General features: G+C 28.7%; 1 protein-coding gene and 1 pseudogene across 2 annotated transcripts in view; both read left to right on the top strand.

The window, feature by feature from the left end:
• The window catches only part of LOC149060369 (limbic system-associated membrane protein-like), a 589,994-nt gene that overhangs the window by 376,872 nt on the left and 186,670 nt on the right, over positions 1-26,452 (top strand). The window lies entirely within an intron of this gene.
• Positions 223-1,692, top strand: LOC149060370 (uncharacterized; annotated as a pseudogene).

Here is a 26,452-nt window from a genome sequence, read left to right as displayed (position 1 = left end):
GTTGATATATATTATATATATATTTATATAATATATTAGTATATTACCTGGGTAATTTATGAAATAAACGTAATATAAATAATATTTTCACTTTATCTAATAGGTTTGGGTAGTGGATAGTGTACCTATACCTTACTTATCTATCTATTTTACGAGCCTGTGCGAACGTTTGTCGATCGATAAAATTGAAAATATTGATGTGCTCACTATTTGTGCTTCGCGATGGAAATATTAAAGTCTAATAAAAATGGTTTTAAAATTTCTTTATACGGTTATATATGTATACAAAACACAAAGATTGTAAACAATTTATTCGGTGGAAATGCGTAAAAAGTAGTTCTTTCAAATGTCCAGTTGTATTAAAAACAACAATAAACAAAAACAAAGTCCTAAGTATTCATCACGAGCATTACCATGCGGCCGACCAAAATAATATCGAAGCCGTAAAATCTAAAGCTGAAATAAAAGAAATTGCCAAGGTTTCTGGTTCTACGCCTAGTCAAATTTTCAACGAGGCAATTAACAAAATATCAAAACAAGTCTTAATGAAAATGCCTACAGAAGAATCAATAAAACAAACTATCCGAATGCAAAGAAGTGGAAATAATCCTGTCGAGCCAACAGATATTAATGATTTAATTATTGAAGGTATAAATTAAATATTTATAAAAATAAAATTCCATAATAATGTATTTACATTTTTATGCAAAATTTTAGGAGAATGGTCTTTATGGAATAGTCAACGTTTTCTTTTATATGATAATGAATCTGAAAACACTAATGAGAGGAATATAATGTTTGGTACTGACAACATGATACATTTATTGAGTTAATCTAGTTAATCTAAAGAGTGGTATATGGATGGAACTTTTGGACTAGCGCCTAAAAAATTGTTACAGGTGTATATTATTCGTATAAAACACAATTGTAAGTATTTAACTGCAATTTATTCATTATTACAAAGAAAAACGCAAACGACGTATGAAAAAATGTTCACAATACTTTTGAACGAATGTAATGAACGTAAACATTATACCCCGACCCAGTTAAAGTGCATTTAGATTTCGAAAAAGCTGTTATTAATGCTCTTAAAAATATTATTTTATACAATTAGGTTTAGAGACTAAATATCGTACAGACGAAAATTTCAACCATTTTTGTGCTATGTTACGTAGCTTAGTTTTTCTCCCACTAAGTCGCGTCAAAGAAGGAATGGATTATCTTAAAACTGTTGTTCCTCCAGACATGGAAGACTTAGTTGATTATTTTGATTCGGTTTATGTAAGTGGTCCTTTGCGTAGAATGGGAACTGATGACGATTTAAGTATTAGGTTTCGTCGACTTCCTCCTCAATACCCTCCTCCGATGTGGAATGTGCACCAAAGTACCTTACTGAATATTAGTAGAACCAAAAACGTGTGTGAAGGTTGGAATAATAGGTTTAATTATTTGGTTGGGCATAAAAATCCATCGGATTGGAAATTATTGAAAAATATGAAAAACGAAGTGGGGGCTGATAAAGCCAAATTAACATTGAGTGAAATAGAGCAATTAACATACAAGCGACCACATAAAAGGCACATAATGCAAACTGGATTAAAAAATGTATGCGAACAATTTACTAGGGGAGAATTGAGCGTCGATATCTTCTTGACAAATATAGGGCATAATATAAGAATGAAATCTGATTAAGTTTGTAATAAGTGTATTTTTTTCTTTAACTTGTAAAAATATAACTATATATATACCTGTAACATATAATTATTAAATGTTGTAATAAATGTGATAATTTCGTACAATCATGTTTTTTCGTATGATTTTATTAACGGGGACTTTTTTTCCGTTTACCATTATAATTTGAAAACAGTTTACCTGTTTACCTGCATACATCAGATTTCCTAAAAAAAATCAAAATTCTCTATTCGAACGGTTAATATTGTCAGTAAATTGCATTATCGTTGAGTATATTATTAAATTGTACAATATTTAGATTCTCAATTACATAACATGTAATGATAAATTGTATTACCGTAGAAAAATTGTTTTATTTATGATATTCTACATACAGACTTATTAAAAACGATTGATAAGTTTAGATATTAAATTTAAGCATTATTATTATACTATAATTATACATACGTAATAAACAATAATAATTATCTATAATGTATTTAGGTCGATTTATCTTATATTCCAATAACACATAGACAGGAGCATGGTTAAAATATACAAGGCAATTGCATATCGACAAAGATTGTTATCATCAAATACAAAATGGCTGCGTAAAGGGATATCACAAATTATAAAATATATAATTTTTTGTTGTCATGAAAAATTCACTGGCAGTCAGCGGCTAGCATAAAAGTTTTCGTGCATATAAACTTTATTATTATTAGGTCCCTTTACGCTACCATCTTTGTTTTATAATCAAATATTTGATTGAGAGAGGATATAGATGCAATAACCTAGTATATTTTAACCATGGACATAAGCTTATTTTTATTTTACTGAACTAAAATAATAGAAATAGAAATATTTTGGGTGGAGGTAATAAATGAAATCACAAGTGAACCTGTAGTAAGTTCCGATAGTTAAGTACAACTAGTACAAGCATCGTTACACCGTCATTTTCAGTACCTAATATTAATATATTTGTGCTAAATAAACGCGTCTATATACTTACTATGTACAGACTTATTACGTTTTGATTTTTTTTTTCTTAACCACATTCATTGATTGCTACTTATGTCAGGTGATGCGTTTTCCATTGTATTCAACAATGTAAAAGGTATATACTTAAAAATTGTTGGGAAACTCCAAAGGGTTAAATGTGAAGTTGTATGTAGTAAAGAGGAAAAATTTTCAGTAATACGAAATTCCCTCAAGAATTACAACTATACTATAATGTTCAAAATCAAAGTACAACATCCTTAGAATATTTCCAAAACCATTTTCATGGGAGTATATCCTGTGTATAAAGAAACTTAGTGCCTTAAACCTTCTACACAGTATTTTATAAGTATTTATAGTAAACAATATTTATAGCTGTATGATTTTATTCGAACGGTTATAACCTCGAACATAATAATTTTTAATACCGGTAGCTCCAAAGTGAGAAATGAGAGTCTTCATTTTAATTAGCCATGAAAATTATCAATAAAATCAATCTTGAACAGTAACTATTTGAGTACCTAATCAAAAATCGAGAAAACCGTACATCATTCGTCTTCAGCTTAATCTGTTCGACGTGATTTTATGATTTACTTTTATTAAACTACAGTTTGAATTGTGATTCATGTTTGATATTATTATAAGCGTTATTCATATAATGTTTTGTTCGTAACCTCTATAGATACCTTTTTACAGTTTTAAACGTCAAGTAGTTACTTGACAGGTACACTGAAATTAATGTTCCCAATATCAATTCATTACGAAAAAAATATTTCTTGCATTCAATGTAAAATTTAAAATTTTTATGAATAGTACAAATAAAACTACTCTAAATGAACATTTCCATTTTTTTTTTTCAAGAACAAATTTCAATAATAAAAATATATGAAGATGAATCAATAATTAATAGAATGAGTGTTATAAAAATTATATATCAGCATTGTCTAATTTATAATATGCCTATGCATTTATTTTAGGCGATTTTTTATTGGTATATAATTTAAGTTGAGGAATTCAGAAAGTATTATACTTACAAACAAATGTACCTAATGGTGCTTGCACGAAAATGTTATAATAAATTAATATCATAATATAAGATCTATTTATTCATATGCTACAATCTACGATCTCCTCGTATCAACCCGGTGTATAAAATTCTTAAATATGAACAAAAACTTTTAAATTATAAATTTTACACTTTGTGTAACAAGTGTTATTCATTATTTATACGTATGAAAAAGTGAGTCCTGTAATGACTGTTAAAAAAAAAAAAAATTAAAAACAATAAACTACACTGTTTAAAAATAATTATTATTAGTGTAATGAACCACGCACGTAGCGTCCCGTGTGACGTCAATGAACAAATTAATATTGTGACAGGTTTTTTTTTGCTCCTGCCCCTGCGACAACGGCGTTGGCGTTGTTACTGCTGTACATGTTTCGCGCTCTAATTCTACCTAAGAATATATTCCGACGATTCGTCCTAATTACAAATGCGAACCCCCAACACTATGTATATTAGTATATTAACTGAATGTACACTGTGTGGCGGAAAGAGACGGTACGCGACTAGAATTTTCTCGCGTGGAGACTGGCACTTAATAATATCGAGTTTAGCCTTCTAATGTTTGTTATAATTAAAACAATTTTCCGCATAAACTGCATACACCACTTATACTATAGTCTGGGCAAAGCGATAAAAAAAAAAAAAAAAAAAAAAAAAAAAAAAAACAGGAAATGGGTCGACAAAAACCGTTTAAGTCTCCGGTTATAAATCGAAAACCACCAATCTACTATGTTTGTATAAAATATATAAAATAAAACACGACCTGCTTAAGGCTATGACAACTATTACTCACTATGTCGTGTTTGAAATGGCATGCTCAAGCTGCAGCAGAACATAGGTATTATGTATTTATAGAAGTGTGTGTTTTTACGTGTGTCTGTGTGATCCACGTTATACGAAAGCATGTGATATACTTACAATACATGTCTTGCTTGTTCCGTTTAGTTGCTATTGTTGCTAAAGATCACGAGTGTAGGCGCGAATAGGTAAGTCATTTACTCATGCCACAAATATATGATTTGATTTGGGACACTGCTTAAGTTAGTATGAGTAGGTAGGTATTGAAAAAATAAGTATATGATGTTTAATATAATTGTGCGGCCGTAGAACGGCGGTATTTATTGGTTTATTTAAATTTCTTCAATTCTATAGTTATATCAGTTAAAGTAAGTCCATATACGCATAATTATATTTTATCTTTTTATTGAAAACTCTTAATACTTCTACTTTATATCGAATGTAAAAATTGAATTTTAATGGTGAAGTATTTGGAAAAAAATGATATTTAGTTATTAACTGTTTTGTATTTAATTGTATATAGTTGTATTATACAGGGTGATTTTTTTTATCAAATAGCACTAATTATTTCAAAAACTTTTGACTTTTTAAAATTTTTTTTTTTAAATTTTAGATCCATCTTGTTCTAGAACTATATATTTTTTAAAAATATTTTCACCCTTATATATTTATCAGGTAAACCATTATCAACTTTTGATTTTCAAATGACAACCCATACTTAAAATGTCATAAACTAAAAAGGCTATTTTTTCAAGATATAGCCTCTCAAAATTGGGTGGTGTTTGTGTGTTATAGGTGTATGTTAGGTGGTATTAAACACGAACACCATAAAAGTGTTGTTTGATAAAAGAATCACCCTTATACGTTGAGAAAATTCATCGCATAGCTTAACAATAATGATCCAACAGTACACAATACTATGACAGAAACATGTGAGGTTTCATTAAAATTATTATTGCATTATTGCTTTTCTGTGAGCGTTTTGTATTTTGTATTTTGAATTTTTGAATTTTTTCACCGTCTGCCACAATATTGAATAGTTTGAATTAAAAATATTTTTATTAGGTTTCATGAACAGTCATGGGAATCATATTAAATATTTTCTATGTTGAGCAGTATCTAGATATATTTATCTAGATAAAACTATAGCATCCTAATATCTCATCTAGATAAATAAGATATTAGGTATCTGATTGTCATCAAAGATAAACTGTATAGTGTATACCTATCTTGATTTATTTATCTAGATACATAAATAATTTTTAGTTTTAACTTATTTGTTAGCAGTTTGATAGTTTTAATTCTTAATTTTATCTTAACAATGATTAAACAAAATATTATTAACGAGAATATATTATGAATGTGTTTGTTATTTATTATTACGTTTCTCTTAGACATGGTTTAAAGGAAATAATATCGTTCTTGTCTATTTATATAAAGCTAAATAATATTGTTATTTATCACATAAAAGTGTAAAACCCTCGTCCAGCGGTACGTATTATTTTGTGAACTTGTGATAGAAATACTCTACTATAACCTTTGAGGCATGACTGCAAGTCTTTATACTCTATAATCTATTCTACATTTATACTTACTCGGTATTGGCCACTATCCCGCCAGACGTTCATAACTTCACGTTATAATGATATTATCCAGTACGTATTTGGACACCGTTAAAGTCACACGTGTATTTAATTATCATGCTCCGCATTTATAGATCACGATAGCATTACAGTTTTACATAACAGTCAAAGTGCTGCGCTGCTGCTTATCGGTAATATATATATCATATTATCGATATAATTAGGTCACAAACGACAACAATAGGGGACAAGCCACCTTCAAAAACCACACATACCTTTTTTAGATGCTCGTCATCAAACGTAGAGTCGAAACCATCTACAAATAAACTTACATTAAACTCACTAAAAACTAGTAAACAAGTCATCAATTACAATCTAAAAATGACACCTATCCGACAGTCTACAATTAGCAACAATACTAACCTTATAAACGATAATTTTACTCAAAAAATATTTGCTGAAACTACAGCAAACCTGTCTTTTCCAAAAAAAAAAAAAAATAATAAAACAAGCTCTTATTTTTTAATACAATCAACGGTATTCCACAAATTAAATATAAAATCGATTAGTCTGATTACTTCTTCTTCGAACATTAAATTTGCCTCAAAAATTCCAAACAATCGTTTTTATATCTACTTTGCCAATTCTAATATAGTTAATGACATCATTTATCGCTGCCCGACATCACTGTCGATAACAAAAACATCGAATTGCGTTGATAAGAAAATCAAGCAAAACGTATTATATTTTCAAATTTATCTCCTATTATTCCACAAACATATACTACCGATGCATTTAACCTTATTGGCAAAATAAACTTACGCCCATCTCATTTTTAAAAGTTGACTTATCTTCAGAAGACTTGTTTCACATCATAAGTTTTAGAAGGCAAACCCACATCAAATTTGAGGAAACTACAAAACTACTTGGCTCATTAGTAGTTAATTTTGAAGATGTATCGATTACCGTATCTTTCTTACAGATGACAAACATACATGCTACTTATGTAAACGTACCAGCCACCCATCAACTCGTTGCAAAAACACGTCAGAACAAAGCAAAAGACATCTCTTACACACAACTGTGAACCTCTTCTCACAATTATAACTCAATTACATCCAAAACACAAATATAATTAAGACGAATGACAGTGCAACCTAATACATGGAAGAGAACCATTACACCCGTTCAGAACAAACCCTAGTGCTAAAAAATCAAACAACACAAAACAGATCAACGAATCTCAACAAAGTAATATCCATATCATGGACCCCTCTCAAGAACATATTTCACCCATATCTCACCCATAACTCAAACTAAAAGACCTATATTTGACTCATCATCTCAAACAACAAAAGCTCCCACATCTCCCTCAAATCCTGAAAAAAACAAAAGTCGCCAAAAACCCAAAAATACAATCACGTTTAAACTCATCCATAAGAAGAGGTGAAAATAGAGAAGATGCATTCAAGCCTATCAAACCTTTTTTGCCGATAACCAAAACTACCCAATCAACATTATCCAGTTTAAACACATATTAAAACAATATATTAACAAGCATATTAACATCCACACACTATGTGAACATGTAAAATAGATATAATATCTTTAATGAATTTGATCGAAGAAATTTGACCCAATATAAGTGACTAAACAATGAAATCTCGCTTAGTGACATTCTTAAACCTGCTATTCTAAGTTATATCTCCACAAGATACTAAAACTCAAGACCATTCTCTCAATATGCAACACAAATATGGATCAAATAATTCAATGGAATATCTATGGACTTCTCAATCATCTCACTGATATTCAACGTATAAAATATAATATCCAACCTATAGTTTTTTGCTTTCAAGAAGCTAACCTAAAACCTGGGGAAAAATTTCCCCTACTTGGATATGAAGGGTACTTTAAAAATCGCCATAATGCTGTCCATGCTAGCTGTGGTGTCGTTACTTATATCACAAATTTCATTAAAAGCAACATCCAAATTCAACCCCATAAGTATTGCTGTCCTTATTCAACTCAAAAATCCACTAGGCATCTGCAATATTTATGTGGGTAACAGTACCAATCTGCTACTCCACGACCTAAATCAAATCATATAACAGCTTCCAAAACCTTTTATACTTCTAGGGTATTTCAATAGTCGTAACACAAAGTGGATATCAAATCAAACCGACTTCAGAGGAAAAATAATGGAAACTTTTCTGGATAACGATCAGCTTATACTGTGAAACACTGGAGACTACACCATACATGACTCAAAAAATAAATCTTTCTCCGCTATAGACCTATCTATATACATACATATATATTATAGTACACTTGTCCCACAAATTGAATGGCAAGTACTTAATGAATATAAATGTGGTGACCACTGGCTGGCCTATATCCATAACTTTTCTCGACCAATTACCAAAAACCTAGTCACACATGCACTGGAATCTTAAAAACCCAAATTGGGAACTATATCAAGACCTTATAAACCAAAATATACTAGAAATTTTAATTAAAATAGACACTGTAACTCAACAGACACAAGTACAAATAAACTTCATAATAGCTCAACTCTCGAACGTTATGATAAATGCCACAAATAAAACTATTAGAAAAACAAACACATCACAAAAAAGCAAAAACGTACCATGATGGAACGATGAATGTAAAAACGCAATAAGAGAAAACAAAAAAATATCTTAAAAAATTTAAAAAACCAGAGCACTCTCTGATCATATAACCCTTAAAGAATCTTGAGCAGCATCTCGATAAATTACTAAAAAATACATAATAGAATCCTGACAATAATATACCAATTCAATAAAACCAAATTCCTGTTCTACAGAAATATGGAAAATAATTAAAGCAATTAAAGGAACAATACTTCAACCTCTTCGATTCATTTTGAAACATAATGATATTTCTACTCTCGTCTTCGACAGCCATAAGTGATACTTTAGCACAATAGTTCGTGAAAAATAGCTGAAAATCAAATTTTGACCCAATTTTAACATATTATAAACACAACATAGAAAATACCGTCACCTATAAACTCCAAAATAACTTCCACCATCAAAACAATCACCTAAATACCTTCTTAAATGAAAATAAACTCTTTAATGCCATGTCAAACTGCAAAAGCAAAAGTCCTGAGCCTAATGACACCCGGTATTCATTTATCCGAAATCTCCCACCAAATGGCAAAACTCAACTTTTAAAAATATACAAAACTATCTGGAACAACGGAGTATTCCAAAAATAGTTGCAAAATGCAATTGTTATACTTATTCCAAAACTAAAAAAAAAAAACAATTTTGATATAGCTAATTATCGACCTATCTCATTCATAAGCACAATGAGAAAAATCATAGGAGAAATGGTAAATAAATGTATTATTTGGCATTTGGAGACATATCATTTTTATACCGGAGAACAATGTAGTTTCCAGCACTAATAGCAGTTCTATTATTATAATACCGTTAAAGTTAAAATTATTCATGCATTATGCGTCGGCATTGCAGTTACGTTATTTTTCCTAATGCAGTAGCTTGGCAGTGTTCGCTTTATCAACGGTGAATCACTTGTAATATTATATTTGTAACGACTCAACACATATATTAAAAAATAATATAAATAATAATAATACAACGAAATTCTACTGTTTCGAATGGTCGAACACAAAAGAACTATAGTTATACCTACTAAAGTTTTAAGGCACATAACGGCAAATCAATCAAAATAATCGCTTGGTTATGTTCTTCTTGAAAATGTTCGCTTCAGTTGCCTGTTATAATAGTACCGCGTATAATATATTATATAGATAAAACGTAGCCCATTCAAAGCGTAATTTAATATGAGCCATCTAACGATCATCTAACGGGTTTTCGCTTTTTCTCGAGTGGTATCTGTTGTCACTGTCGATAAGGTGGAAAAAAAAAAGGTTCAATACACTTGATTATTTCCATATCTAATAGACCCTCACTCCCCCTATATATTTCGTATCTCATTCACCGGAATTATTGTTAAGTCAAAACGATGGTAATATAAATACTTATGTAATAAGGTTTTTTTTTAAATTGTTTTCGTACCTGTTATTTAATTAACGACATCTATCGGTCATCGATAGAATATAACCATTCGTGAGCATTTTATACGTGGTTTGTTCTTCGCCGATCGCAATTTCCACCATTTGAACTTTGCAATGGTATAATAGGTACACCCGAAGGCACGTTGGAAATGAATCAAAACAAAACTTCCACAAAATTATAACTGCTTTGTATTATATATGTTGTCGTCGTCGTCGTCTTCTTCGTCCTCATCGTTATGTACAAGTTGCTCGACGGGTTTTACATTCAATACGCCGTGTGAAGTCCCACACGTGTGGCGCATGGAAAACTTTTTACAGTTATATCGTATCAGAAAACATAGTGAGAAAAGAAAAGAACAAATAAAAATAAAATCACTTTGACCGAGTGTGTTTTGACACTTTTGCATTTCGGTCCAAAGTGCGCATTTATACATATTACAGACATTGTGCGGTGTTCTCAGAAAACAGTGCTAACAGACAGCGGCGATGTTTCCCGACACCAGAGACCGCAAGATATAGAAACCTGAAGATGTATAACGCATTATTATTATAAAACATTCAAGTCACGACCTGTTCACAAGTATTATTATACAGAGCGTATCCCTAATATCCAACACAACAATATTCAAACTATATTGTTTCAATGAGAATATTATAATTATTTCAGAACTTCAAGATTCGCACTGTATATTATTATATATTGTACAGTGTTTTTCAACAAGCATGTTCATCCAATCCTTAGATGACGAATTTATATAAATTATGATGTTTGGAACTTTAAATACACTCACAGACAATTATTTAAAGTACTACTTGTGTCCTGTAGCTATATAAGCTTCTGTTTTTTTTTCAAATGATAACCCCTACCCTTTATTACTGTGAACAATCTGTTTGAACATTTTGATGTAGGTACGTCATTAAAATTTGAATGAACTGTTTTTTAGTTATTAAAACGTTTAAAGTATAATGATTATGGTCTTTAAAAATGGTTTGTAAAAATATGAAATAGACGTTATATTGGAACTAGTATTTATTATATTTGGGCCATTTTAAAAATAATTAATTTTGTTAGATTAATATAAATTACCATGAACATTTTATCCTAAAAACACAATGTTATGTACTCTAAAATAACTCATACGAACATTTTTATTCTGATACATTAATGGTACATAATATAATATAACATTATGATATTATCATTGAGATTTGTGGTCCTCGGAATCATTTTTTTTGTGATATTATGTTCAGCACGGATTCTCGTTTTTCTTTCACTTCACGGACAGATTAATTTTTAGCGAACGCCAGGTGTCAGTAATGGAATTTCCTAAAATTCCAAATCTTCATATCATCGTTCACTGGTTTTTTAATGGTATTACGCAATTTGTTCTTATTTATAATATTATTATTGCTTTACTTTAAAATAATATTATCTATAAATATGTTTGAATAAGCCAATTTATATTTTATTTTTTCACATCTTACTAGTATGCGTGTTTTACATTTTAAATACAAAATTATAAGTTCTCGTATACTTTGGTATATTTTCTGAAAATCTATTGAACTTCAGATCTTAGAGATAATTGACTGTAACGCATTGTATTTACATGTATTTTAAAGTGGATTTTAGTAGATTCTGTCAGAGATCAATGAAAACATATTAGAAAACTTTATCTTTTTCTCCCTCTCATAAAAATTTTAACAAGAATTAAATTATAAATACGTCTTATGAGTGTTTCTAGTTAGTCTACTTAAGTATTTGGATAAATATTTATTTGCAAATTGTAATTTAATCATTATTGCTTAAGGTAATTTCATGAAGTATTTCAAAACAAAGTGTATATGCAGTATAAAGTTATCTTGTCCATTTATGAAACCAATACGACATAACAAATCAAACGTGGATTTAAAGATTTTCTAATATTTCAATTTAATGTTTATGCAAAAAAATACTTTTCAAGATCATAGTGTCAGGAAATATGTATTGGAAATTGTTTTTATTTCTAGGATGACTAATAACTACATTATGGTTTTTATCGATACATAAAACTAATACGTGCCTGAATAAAATATTTATTTTGTTGAAACTCAATTTCATAATATTATATATAGAGGTAATCAAAATCTAACTATCAAACATAACTCAAAAGAGATGTGAAATATTATTGTTTAGAATTGATGATATTATTGACACTTTTTTCCAATATAATTTCATATATTATAATATTCAGAACTTATAATAGTCATGTAATCTAATTTGCGTGTAATCTTACAATTTACTTGTTACTTAGAAAATGGACATACAATAAAATAAACAATCTGGATATCATTTTTCTGAATTTCGACAGTGTCAATAATCTCTTGAACAAACCAACATTCGTGGCTTACTCATTCGGAATTCTAGGTAGGTGTATCAAAAAATGATGTATATCGATACGTGGTGCCGCAGGACGAGTAACAGAGACGCATACGACTGGAAAGAACATTTTCTGATCCAATTTTTCTCGAAAACACCTACCCCTGATCGCCATACTCAAAAACCGTAAAATCATCGGAATGAAAAATGATGTTACAAACTGAACTATTGTCCTTTGTAACGAATTTTCGGGGGAAACCCCATCTCTTCCTTTTCACGGTTAGTCCACCTACCACACCACCCTACTGTCGTGATTGAGCACGATCCCCTTCATATACCACATCCCGCAAAAATACATTCAACTGTAGCTATCATTTACGCTGTGAAATCCCATTCCACATTTTTATCGACCATTTTTCTATTCCCCGAACAAATGTCCATACATTAATTCATTACCGGACTAGCTATATATGGCCGTCTCAGCACTCAATATATATAATATACATACCCGTATCGTAAGGCGTTTCGTGACCTTATTCCTATAGATTATAGTTATTATTTGTTATTATTTGTTATTTTGTATTCCTTTTCGAAAATAATATTACAGTCGACGATATGAATTTAGTATTAAAAAACAATTAATAAACTTAAATTGGAGTATAGCTAGTATTGTTATGTATATTTATTTTTATAATATTATCTTATAAACATAGTTTTGTATCTGATCAGATGAAATATAATATACTACATGATATTATGGTATAGTAATACGAAAATAAACTGATGAATTAGATTTTTACAATACTAATATTGGATTATTTGTTTGATTTTAAAATTGTTATCTGTTCATTTTCTGTGTAGAACTGAGGATAAATATTAGGAAAAGTCTCGGTACTTTTCTTGACAATTATTGGAAAATATTACAAAAAAAAAAAAACATTGGGCAACCAGGAATTTATCTTATACTACACCGATATTCGTATTCAACGTATAAGTCATAACGTACTATGTCACACTCGGTATACATAAAGCACCGTCATGACCAGTGTTGAGACCAGATAAGTAAAAATTATCTAGATATAGATAAAAGATTATTGCTCTAATATTATCTAGATTAAGATAAGATAGCATGTATTTAAATTATCTCAGATAAGATAAAATACAAACAAAATTTATCTAGATAAAAAAAAAGATGAACATTTAAATGTTTAAAATAGTTTAATTTAACCAACAATTAAATTTATATTTTATCGTGGAAAATTAATATATCTACTAATAATTGAAATCTTAAGATTAAGAATACAGATTTTTTAAACATAACATAAATAATGACCATCAATATTCCACAATTTTCTTTATATATGTTTACCCATTGGCATTTGTCATTCTTACTTGCATAATTTCAAAGATTAATATAAGTATAGTTTGTGTTTTAAAATGAATTAAAAGTTGAACAATGAGACTTATTAAATTAAGTACTCTATCTTATAGTACCATAAAAATTAATCAATTTTGAAGTTTAAATTGTTAATAAATAACTACTTCCATAAACCATTTTTAAAACATTTATATTGTATTTAATGACAATACAAAATAAAATGTATGCATAAGAAACATTTTAAATTTTAAGCATTATAATTCAAAACATAATTCTTCCAAACAAAAATCTCTTTTTATTAATAACATAAAAATTCCAAATTAAAATTTTACATAATGCATAATAATAATGAATATTTTTAAATAATTAATAAGTGTAATATTATATTTTATACATAATCAGTTATTACTTTTCAACTTTAAAATAAAAAAAAAATAATAATAATAATATATACATGTACATATACAAATGTTGGGATTTTTCGATTTACTTATATTATCTAGATAATTACTAAAAAGATAACGATTTTTTTATCTTAAATAATCCTTAGATACCTATCCACATTTTCATCTAGATAAGATAAAATATAAATAAATATTATCTAGATGAAATATCTAGATAAATTTATCTAGATAAGTCTCAACACTGGTCATGACACAGACTATTAATACAAGGTATATCTGCGAGAAAATGGTGTCTGCTACCTGTATAATAAGTGCATAGAGTGTATCAGTATTATCTTTATCTTCCTAAATATATAGGTACTCAAGTCAGACGTGTCCTGCTGTGCAAGTTCTTGTGGGATACAGATGTCGAACTTTAGAAGTAAAATATTCTCTGAAGTAGAGGTTTATCCATGGGTTTTTTTCTATTGAATTTAACACATACATTTAAGGTGCCTCACAGTTAAATACCTACCATACTTGAAACGGTTAGGAATCCTATTACATCAATACAACAGAACAAAGTTACCTGTGATATTTTAATATTTATTATACTCGTATACTATATACCTCAATAATTTTATTTTATTATATTAATATTGATTTTGTTCATAGAAGATCCAATTGCCGAAAAATTAGAATGATAGGTGAGGGGAGGAGGATTGATTTAATTAAATTAAATTTTTTTGAACGCATTATTGTAATTAATGCACTCCAAAACATCATAAAATTATCGCTATTAGTTATTTGAATACGTTTAATACTTGAAATAATAATAGTAATAATATTCGTGATGTTGTATCGTTTTATAATCCATAAGTATCCACTTCCATCAATAAAGCGGATAGAACACGATTGAAAACGGTCCTTATCGGCCATACCTATTTTAATACCACGATTGAGAACGTTTTTACCTGCTAACTTTTATGCAACGTTGCCACATTAATTAAAAATATAAAATATACAATATATATAATAGCTAGATATCAATTACTATATTTCTTTGAGTTTTTGGTTATAGAATAAACTTACGTGGAATTAAATTTGATAAATAAAAATAAACACACACATCATTGTAAAATCAATACATTTATCACTTATTTGTCAGCTTAAGGCATTTTTTAAGATTAAAATTTAAAAAATTAATATTTATTTAGGTATAACATATTTATATTTTTATTTGTCAGTTTAAGATATAAAATTTAAAAAAATCCAAAGCAAATATACCGAAAGTATTTTGTTAATCGAAAAAATTTTCGTTCATTTTATAAACAAATTGAAGGTGAATTTTGTCAAGAAAATGAAAAAAAAAAATCAGTTTTAATCAGCAACATTTCAAAACACCAAAAAAATATGCCCTTGGATCAAAATCCCAGCCCTAAAAGTTATTACTAAAAGTTAAGATAAATGACAACGTTGCTCGAAAAATCTTTCTCAATCGTTTGATTTTAAGGTACAAAATATTGTTTCTTTGATCTGCCGATAATCGTTCTCAATCGTGTTGCTAAAAAGGTAAAACGTTATCAATCGTACAACACCTACATAAACAAAATATTACTCAATTAATTAAAATCATATGTACAAAAACTATTTATAAATGTATGCTTATATTTATCTTTGTATTTTTTTTTTCAGGTACGTTGAACTAAAGTGGATTGGAACAAAAATACTAACATTTATCAAAGAATTTGGTAATATCACTTATTCAAAATTTAAAATTAATACCTGTCGGCAAATAAGTTTATACTACCTGATTTAAAGGTATTTTTTAAATTATAATGAATGTTGTAACGCTCCTAAAATAAAAACTCGACTATAATGATTAAAAAAAACGCAGAGGCAACTACAAAAAACTGAGTACGAAAACTTTACTGAAAGTTTATGTTATTATGCTGGGAATCACTATATTATCAGTTTTCATATTTTTATTTAATACTTTTTATATTTTTATATTCTCGTTTCACGGTAACAAAGGATAAAATATAATTATTTCATTTTATTTAGGATACCTACCTATATCAATGAGATTTAATTTTCCACTTCTTTGAATCGATACCTAAATTTTCGTAAACAATTTTTAAATGTAATTGTACAAAAAATATTATTTTCTTCTTTAACTTCAGTTATTCACTTTATACGACTTTTACGATGGATTGAGAAAAACTCTTTAATACTAAAGCATATTGTGTTTATTATTAATTAAACATATTAATGTTTTTTGGTTTTTGTTATATTATGCTCAGGAGCTATAATAGGTACCCAGGTATATAACAAAATATAGAACTATAATCCGGTTAAAAGTATACAAAGGGTGATTTATTTAACAACCAACACTTTTTTCTATATAAATGTATACATACGTTTTTATAAATACTTATTTATAATTTGTTGGCTTAATTTGAAATTATGACAACACGCTATATATTTTTCAAAAAACAAATTAAATCTCATACTGTTTTCATGGTTATCATTTATAATATTTAAATGTTCACATTTTTTATGTCATATATATGAATTATATATGAATTATAAGTATTTAAAGATTGTGTGAGTGGAGTACTGTGACACGTGGGTTTCCATAAAAGTGTACCTAGGTTTACTACTCCGTTCGTCTAAATTGAATTAAAATATTTTTAAGATATGACAAATCATTTAATAGTTCCAAATTGCTATGCATTAAAATATGCTCAGAAAATCATTTTTCCTAGGAATAATCAATTTAAATCTAATTCTGTCATTTGAAAAAGTGAAAAACTTAAATCATAATGGTCAAAATAGAAGAAATTTCTTGTTTTATAACATTTTATTTCTTCTTTGTCAAAAAAAAAAAAATTTAAGCCAATATTGCTTTTTGAAGTAATGAGTATTTACCGTAAAAACAAACACTCAGTAATAATTATACACTGCGAAAAATACGAATATAATATCATGTTTTAAAGTATCGAGAAACCCGTTGTTGTGAATTATTAACATTCATCCAAACTATGTAATAAATAATAATGTTATCATACTTTATCAATATTAAATTGTGAAATATCAAATTCACATGTTCGATATGACCGATTGTTATCAATTATCTTAATAATAGTGATCCAACTATTATACCTAGTATTATATTATTATTATTATTATTATTATTATTATTATTATTATTATTATTATTATTATTATTATTATTATATTACATTAATAATATCGCCTTCTGTTATATTATTATTGTTGTGTACATTAACACGTACCTATAATATTATGCCATTGTACTTTTACCTCGAACGTGTACACGTAGGTTGTGTATGCGTACCTATAATAATAAAATAATGACAAAAGCAGTAGATGTGTGTGATTTCATTATTACCTATAATTGAGACTATACCTGATGAGAAATAAAGTGTCCATTTAGCGTCGTTTGGTTTCTTGAATAAAATAAATTATTGAACAATGATGTCTACTAAGACAATGTGTCCAATATTAATATTATTACTGTCCACATTGTAATGTACTTACCCACATTTTTGGAATGCTAGAATGAAGGTGCTCGTGATGCTGGCATTCGCATGATTAAAATTCAGCTCAAAAATTACACGAGTAATTTCATGTTGTAAGATTCGTACACATTTTTAAACCGAAATTCCAAAATTTTTACAGTCCTCCATTACTCGTACCAGCGTCTCAAACTTGGTATATGAAATGTGTTTTACTGTCTCGATAATACCCAAATGATGTATGTTCGCTATAAATTATATGCATGAAATAAAGAACATAAAGCCACAATCTTCTAATAATCTCCAAAAATTCTACCCACACCCACCTGATAAAAATATCCCAAACTTATTTCACGCTATTGAAATATTTTCAGAAAAGGTTAAAAATCAACTTCTGATATTTATGATTTTGTTTTGAGAGTGACGACCAAATGATAATTCTCAATTGCGTCGTACACACTTGAAATTTTGATATTTGTCTATTCATTTTCCTCCTCTAAAACTGTGATATTCTTTTCTATCAAGCAAACAAAATTATTGTAAATTTTTATTAAAATAAGTTTATAAGAACGTCGATACGTCATAATGTTAAGCAAACATTTTAAAAATAACAAGTTAATATTATTTTTTAAATCTTTTATGTATGTACAGCTGCATTAATTATCACATACCGAAAATCACTACAGCATTTTGTTTATATATATAATATATTTTATATTGGCATTTATTGAAAATTTAAAATCTGTAGACTATATACAATAAGTAAATAATATGATATAGCTGGAATAATATAAAATACTTTAGACTTTGAATTACTTGAAGGAAAACTCGAAGTCGATTTAATTCGTAATACAGTAAATTAAGGTAAAATGTATTAATAATATGTTATATTTCATAATTCAAAAAGATCTCTGCACCAGTTGCGCTTGAGGCTTCGTGTAGGGTTGTCAAGAAGAGTATTAGAGACCAGTTGAGAGATTAGGTGGTTGTGATTAATGAGGAGTTTCCTATGGAATCTTTTCTAAAAATTGATGCCTGTGTCGTAATCTGTTTTTATTTGGAAGTCATTGTGAAGCAGTTTGTTCGTTATGTACCATGGAGCTTTGGCAATTATACACAGGCAAGTTGATTGAAATGCTTTGATCATTAATTGAGTATTCGATTAGCTGGACCCGAAAGTACGATGCCTTAAATCAATTTGTACATAGAAATTTTCTTTTAAAGGTTGATGTTAGATCTTATCTTAATCTAATTAATTTTTTTTCGTTTATCCTTCAGGCGAGAACCCTAAGTTAGTTTTATATCAAGTATGAGACCGATATATTTGAATTTCATGAGGAATGATGGAATTGTTCATGATGATCGTCGGACAGTCATAATAAGCAATGACTTAGTTTCATTGATTTTAATTCCCCAATTATTGAACCAAGGCATGTTTAGGTAAGTTTTGATTAGTTGACTGGCAATGATATGGTCAACACTTGAGGCAAGTATGGCTATGTCGTCGGCGTAAGTTCTGATGAGAGTGAACTGGTTAATTGGAATATCAACAATATCAAAAATGTAGAGAAAATCGCTACGTTGAGGAACGCCAGCTTGAACTTCATGGTAGGTTGATAGTCTGGTGTTGATTCTGACTCTAAACGATCTGTTTTCAAGGTATGACTTTAAAAGTAGATGCTAGTGCCTGGTAATGTTTTTAAGTAACATTTATTTTATATTATATTGCTGAATTACCCATCGTTTCCGGGCTTATTAATTGTTGTTACCTAGTAAGATTAAATATTTTCTAGTTAAATTAAATTTAAATAAGATTGTTGAAAAAAATATATCATATTATATTCATTGATTATTAAGCTGATTTTTATCGTTAATATAATATATATTTTATTATTATGTTTTTCATAAAAATTTAACAGTGTCTTCATGAACTTCAATGGGCATAGTAAAGCGCTTTCTTAGTTCTAATTGAATGCGTGTGACGATCGTTAAAATAATATTTCATTATATTTACCTATGTTAAGTCCTTAACATAGTGTGCCTAAATTGTCAATGTGAAATACGCGTATTATTTGTACGATGGTTAAAAACTATATAATGAAAATACAAATATAATTTAGGTACTGATTTTAATTTAAAGCTCTCGATACCATACTTTATCTGTGATTTGAGTGAGATATTTTTTTTCATTCATTTTAATCATTAACGATTTTTCGTTGTTTATGTGTTGTTCAAATGTGTGTCGATAAATACGTTTCGCATAAATATCATATCGTGATATGAAACAAGAATCGTAACGACTTTTTCAGACGCCATTTATAATTTTCTGACTTTCACTTAAGCGAGCGCTAGTTTGTGTGTATGTGTTTTTATGCTAATATAAGTTATAAGACATAAGTTATGTAGCTACTTCGTTTGGTATAAAAGTTTCATACGTTTAACGTAACTGAACATACTCTTTTTCAAAGTCGTTATCATATTTTACTAACAAAAACCGTTTTGTTCGTGTTGTTCCGTCGCTATACAATATTATGTATCCCCAGAATTCTGGTGTTCAATTTGCAATCGGATATCCGTATAAACGCGCGTAATATAATATCTATATTATAATACTAGTGTATTTGAGTCCACTGTATTGCTCAAAAGCCCAATATATTAACAACTATTGCATGGATGGGTGTGTTGATGGTGTAGTGTGGAGTGTTTGTGTGAGTGGGGTGAGGGAGGTCGACTTATTTTTATTTTTACTTACAAACGTAGTTTTTTCCATGGATTTTATTGCTCTCAAAATCTAAAAAAGACTACCAAAGTTTGTGTAATGATGTTAAAATTGAAAGCCCACGCACAGTGACGTCCTGTGAAAAACGGTAAACTATTACAACGAAAAAGACATTAAATTGAAGTCCCCAAATGTTACTATCGATGTATTCGATTAACAAGCACCAGAGTGAAATCGTTTTAATTTAAAAATATCATTTAGAAAAATATCAAAACAATATGTTCACGATACTAACCCAAAATCTGCTAGCGATATCTTTTGTTTGTTAGAATTGGTTTTTTTTCATTTCTCGTTTATCGCATTATTACGCATCGATTGTTCGTATTTTTATATTCTTAACAATTTATAATATTTATGTGGTTTTGTAAACAAAAATATTATTAGCTTAAGATTTTATTAAAATATGTAAAAAAAAAAAAAAAATATTTAATTATTTAGGTTTAATATATACGAGTAGAATCACAGTTTCTACTAATTAAAATAATTTAGGTTACCTTAGATCTTTGTTTTGCATTTAATACAACTATAGATACACAAATGTATTGGTAAATATAAATACTACCTAACCAGAGAAGTTTTTAAACTATCCAATAACTAATTAATATTTGAATAAAAAAATTGTGTTATTTTAATACATCTTATTGGCCATTAAAAAATATGATTAAATAATATTTATAACTATAAAGCTATATTTTTAATCGTATTTTGTTATAGAAGCTATAAATGTATGTAAAAATGATTTTTAACGGCTTGAATCAATTTTCGAAACAAAAACATGATAATATAAAAAAAATCAGACTGCATTGTTGGCTTAAAAATATTATCTGGATTAAAACATAGTTAAAACATTAAAAAAAAAAACAAAAAGTAAAATATAGCAAACTGTCTACCCATAATGTTTTTCAATTTTATTCTGACCAGATAAATTCAAACAAGATTAAACGGATAAGTCAAAATTATTGCGATCCCTATTTTAATGAGAAATATAGAGTTTAGAGAAATAATGTGGTAATAAACATTACACAGACATTGTAATATATACATTTGTACAAAAAAAAAAAAATTAATAACCATTGTAGATGATAACATTATTATAGTCGGACCTTAAGATAGAGATCTTGGTTTTTAACGTTCCGCACACCATTCGTTCATAAGCCAATTTAAAACAAAACAATCTATTATAGTTTTTCTAAATTAATTATAAAACTAATATTTTCATCTACGTTACGTTGTGACTCGATAAGTAGGTACCTATATAAATTAAATTAGTCGATAAATACGGAAATATTGTACCATTAATAAATTACTCGTAAATGGGCTGTTAAAATATTATTTTTCTCACAACAGTGGAATTTAAATAAAACAAAGTTTTTAATCAGCTTAAAACTTTAAGCCATTATACATTTGTCAAGAGACGCGCTAACAACCTGCCGAAAAGTCAATCTCATGTAAGTACTTCCATATATGATATCATAGGTATTATTAAAGATTAAAAATCTTTTATAGTTGTTTAATTCCTATAATGCACCTGCAGGCAATAATATGAATTGACCGATTGTCTTATTATTGTTGTATGTGATACATGACATATTATGTAGATAGTGCATAAAGTTTTTAACAACAGTCGATTGGTATCTAGTGAGAAACAGATACGGCGGAAAGAAAAAGAAAATCATCTTCAGTATTTTATATAACCTGTATAAATATGATGTATGTACGGATGTATATAGCCTATTTATACGTATTTTAGGACACCCTACGATCGTAATCATCGTAGTTATTTGTTGTCCTTTTGTCTTTAATACATCCGGTTTTAATTCGGTCCCAAAGGGCATTCTCGCAAAACGGATGATCGGATGTACGACGGCGGAGTGCTACACAAAAACATGTAATAAAAATAATAATCATAACGGTAATAAATAAGGTGAAGTAATAACCACGACGTTGGAACTTGTTATTTTCAAGCCAGTGATTTTTCCATTACACACCCGCGGGAAGGGATAGGGGTACACACTGGTTCTCGATCCCTTATTTTTTATTATTATTATTTTTTTTTTTTGCGCCCCTCCCCAAATAATCTGAACGCGTTCCGACGGTGGCAGCAGTGTGTGTGCGTGGGCGGAAAAAATATGAAAAGCTACAAGGAGGACCGACAGAAAATGATAAAAAAAAACCCCCCAAACGAACGAAAGGAAAAAGACCAAAAGCTATATTATAAAACTGTGTGCATATATAGGCATACGACGGATATTGTATACCGACATTAATAATACCCGGTTACGCGCAATGTATTAAAACCCATTATTTTCGTTTACGTTATATATACGATAGTATTTCAATACTCGAATTTCAATATAGTATTTTTTTTTTTTACCAGACCCGCCGTTTATCTTCACGTAAATTCTACAATATTATGTTTAGATATCGCGAACAAACAAAACGAATATACTCGATACACGATCCTGGGGAATTTTTTTTTTTTATCTTTTTTCTTTTGTGTTTGTCTTGTGATGCACTCTACATTTTATTTTACTAATTATTTTGCTTTTCATTACTTTTTTTATATTTATTTATTTTATTATTTTTAATAGTAATAAATTATTCTCATTTCGAGAAGGTAATATAGACGATGCATTAGTGCGGCAATTATTGTACGGGTAATATCGACTGATGTATTGCATAGTAAGCGCAGGGCCAGTTTTAGCTTTTTCAGTACCCAGTGAAAGTATTATTTCGGCTCCCTTCACAATTTTTTTAAGCATATAAACAGGAAACCGCGTCCCCAGATTTTAGCACTCCTGTGCCGTCGCAAATGTTGATCGTATCTAAAGCCAGCTTTGAATAAGTGGATAAAATAATATACCTTTGACTATACCTACGTCACATATTATATAGAATTTTATTTTACGCTTCTGCGCCAGAAACTAATATTTAATAATATTAAAACAGAGAAACCATGTCAACGGTAAATCATATAAAAAAAAACTCGCCATAAAAGTAAAACAGACTACAGTTCTCACACGAAATATTAACGCGTAACAACTCTGATGCACGTGTTTCAATTGTTTCATCTGACATGCAAGTACTAAGTAGTAAATGGTAAAAATTAATACTAAATAATTATACAACTCATTAATGCACGGATGATGAAACAACTGTGCATAAATTTAATGAATAAAATAAAATATATTTATAATTATTATATTATTATATGACGTGTATAAAACGAGCATAAATCATGATTATCGTAATCTATAAGTTATAAGCACATGTTATGAATATCATTCATGGGCTCACTGTTGTTTTTTTCTTTACACGACCGACTATATAATATTCCCACTGTATTATGCATCATTATTTATTATTATTATGTATTATAATAATAAGTAATAACAATATTATTATAATTATTATAGTCTTTAAGTTTTATCTATAAAAATAAATTTTAAATAATTCGTAAATGCTGATTAAGATTGTTATTACTTATTATCATAAAAATTAATGTAAATTAATAACAATAATAGTATAATATTATACTTTATTTAACGTTTAAAAATACTACATCAAATACTGGTTTGAAAATTTTATAAAGTCTAATCGATCATAACCAGAATAGTTACCATATAGTTTTACGAAAAACAAACAAATGTTAAATACATTTTTTACAAATAGAAACCGTCTTCTGTAACCCCGACGAAAAAATGGAGAATAATTATTATTACCTATACGATGCCTGTGACATATCATTCAATCGAAGTAGTGATTTAACAAATCATCGGCGCACACACACAGGTGAAAAACCGTACGCGTGCGATGTGTGTGACAAATCGTTCAACCAAAGTGGCAGTTTGAAAACACGTCGGCGCACACATGCACAGGTGAAAAACCGTACGCGTGCGAATTATGTAACAAATCGTTCAACCTAAGTGGCAGTTTGACAACACATCGGCGCACACACACGCAGGTGAAAAACCATACAGCTGCGATGTGTGTGACAAATCGTTCAACCAGAGTGGTAGTTTGACAAGACATCAGCGCACACACACGCAGGTGAAAAACCATACAGCTGCGATGTGTGTGACAAATCGTTCAACCAGAGTGGTAGTTTGACAAGACATCAGCGCACATGGCACTCTTATCGATTTGATCAAATATCTAAGATCCGAGGAATATTGAAATAGGATAAAACATAATATTTTAACATATTATTATGTTTGCACTGATAATGTGTTGTAAATAAAGAGGCATATGCAGTTTTCTTCAAAATCGGTAATCTTTCAATTTGTACACGTTTTATTATTTGACGTTTTATTTTGTATGAAATAAAATATTAACTGATAACAATACATTATTGATTAATCAAGAAAAATGCTTAATTGTTGGGAATATTAATTTAACTAATTTACACAAAAACAAATTATAGTAACTATTTAGCAATAGTTCAAAAACAAACAATAATTACTAGAAAATCAAAGCAATAATAATATATTCCTAATTACACACACAGGATTAAACTTATCAGTAATATATCATTTCATATTTATACAAATAAAACTAGGTGGCCTCTAGATGTTTTAATTATATAATTATGAGACTTTAATTTACTAATAAACTAAACCTTACTTCTTAATTTATAATTCTGTTTTTTTTTTCTTTAATGGCATATAATCAGTTGATAAATTATCTAATGTATACTACCATAGTATACGTATTAAGTAATTTCTAACTTAAACGTTTATTAAAAAATATGAACTAGTTATTGTAAACCTTTTTATTAAACTGTCTAAGTTTTTGGCAAAGCAACACACCTATTATGTATTCAAGTGATATAAATTACTCAAAAAGAAACTAAATATTTTGAAAATGAATTCTTCTATGGTAAATGAATAGTCATATTATAAACATCTGATAAAAATGTTAGTAAAATGGCAAGCGTACAAAAATGGTCTCATTAAAAACTAATCCAACTAAAAATATTTTTGATGTTCGTTCTACGCCCAAAACACCTATTATATTATTATGACATATTTTATTTTTTTTAATAATATTATGTGTGTACAACGTCTGTCATCAGGCTCATTGAATGATATTGTTACTCAGAAGAACGCAGGGTGAGAGAAAACAAGAAAAAATTGCCATCAAATTAAACTAACAGTTTTCGTGTGTTTTATTAATACGTCACACACAAAATATATTAAATCGTGTCGTGAGTGCAAAACTCGTTTCATTTAAAATTAATCCTATATTGAGTTTCATCTTGATACACATATTGAGCGTTATCCAGTGAATGGTACTGTGACACTAAAAAAAAAAGAAAAAAAGATTTTCGATAAGCGTTTCCACATGCCCTATATTATGCATATATATATATTTTAATTTTCTTTCCTACTTTTCACGCATATACGTCTGTCCACGCCCGTCGCGAATTATATTATTATTTGGAAGGTTGCAGGAGCGAGGGATGCTATGCCAACGGCCAATTCGGACGAATTCGATTACCCCAAAATTGGTCGAACCTAGGGTTATCGTAGTCTTGTGCGAGTCAATTACATTTACATAACGAATCAGTGTACGGCATTATGAGGGTCCCAAGTACCTATTGCACATTTTCCTTGTTACGCATTCACACGCAGCACCCACGCATGCACACAAATGCTTATATCAAATATATATAGTTATAATAAAACTGTATATTTTTTTATTTTTTTTGTGTTATAATGTATACAGAGTGGTTCGAGCAGTGTTTTCCCATTTTAGTTTTAATTTAGGTTATCGGCGAGAAAAAGGGAAAGAGTGAGAAGATGATG

Source organism: Diuraphis noxia, unplaced genomic scaffold (genome assembly GCF_037042655.1).
Source record: "Diuraphis noxia isolate RWA-SAM2 unplaced genomic scaffold, SU_Dnox_SAM2 contig0001, whole genome shotgun sequence".
NCBI lineage: Eukaryota > Metazoa > Arthropoda > Insecta > Hemiptera > Aphididae > Diuraphis > Diuraphis noxia.
The sequence above is the reverse complement of the archived record's forward strand: the minus strand, read 5'-3'. Positions and strand labels throughout refer to the sequence as shown.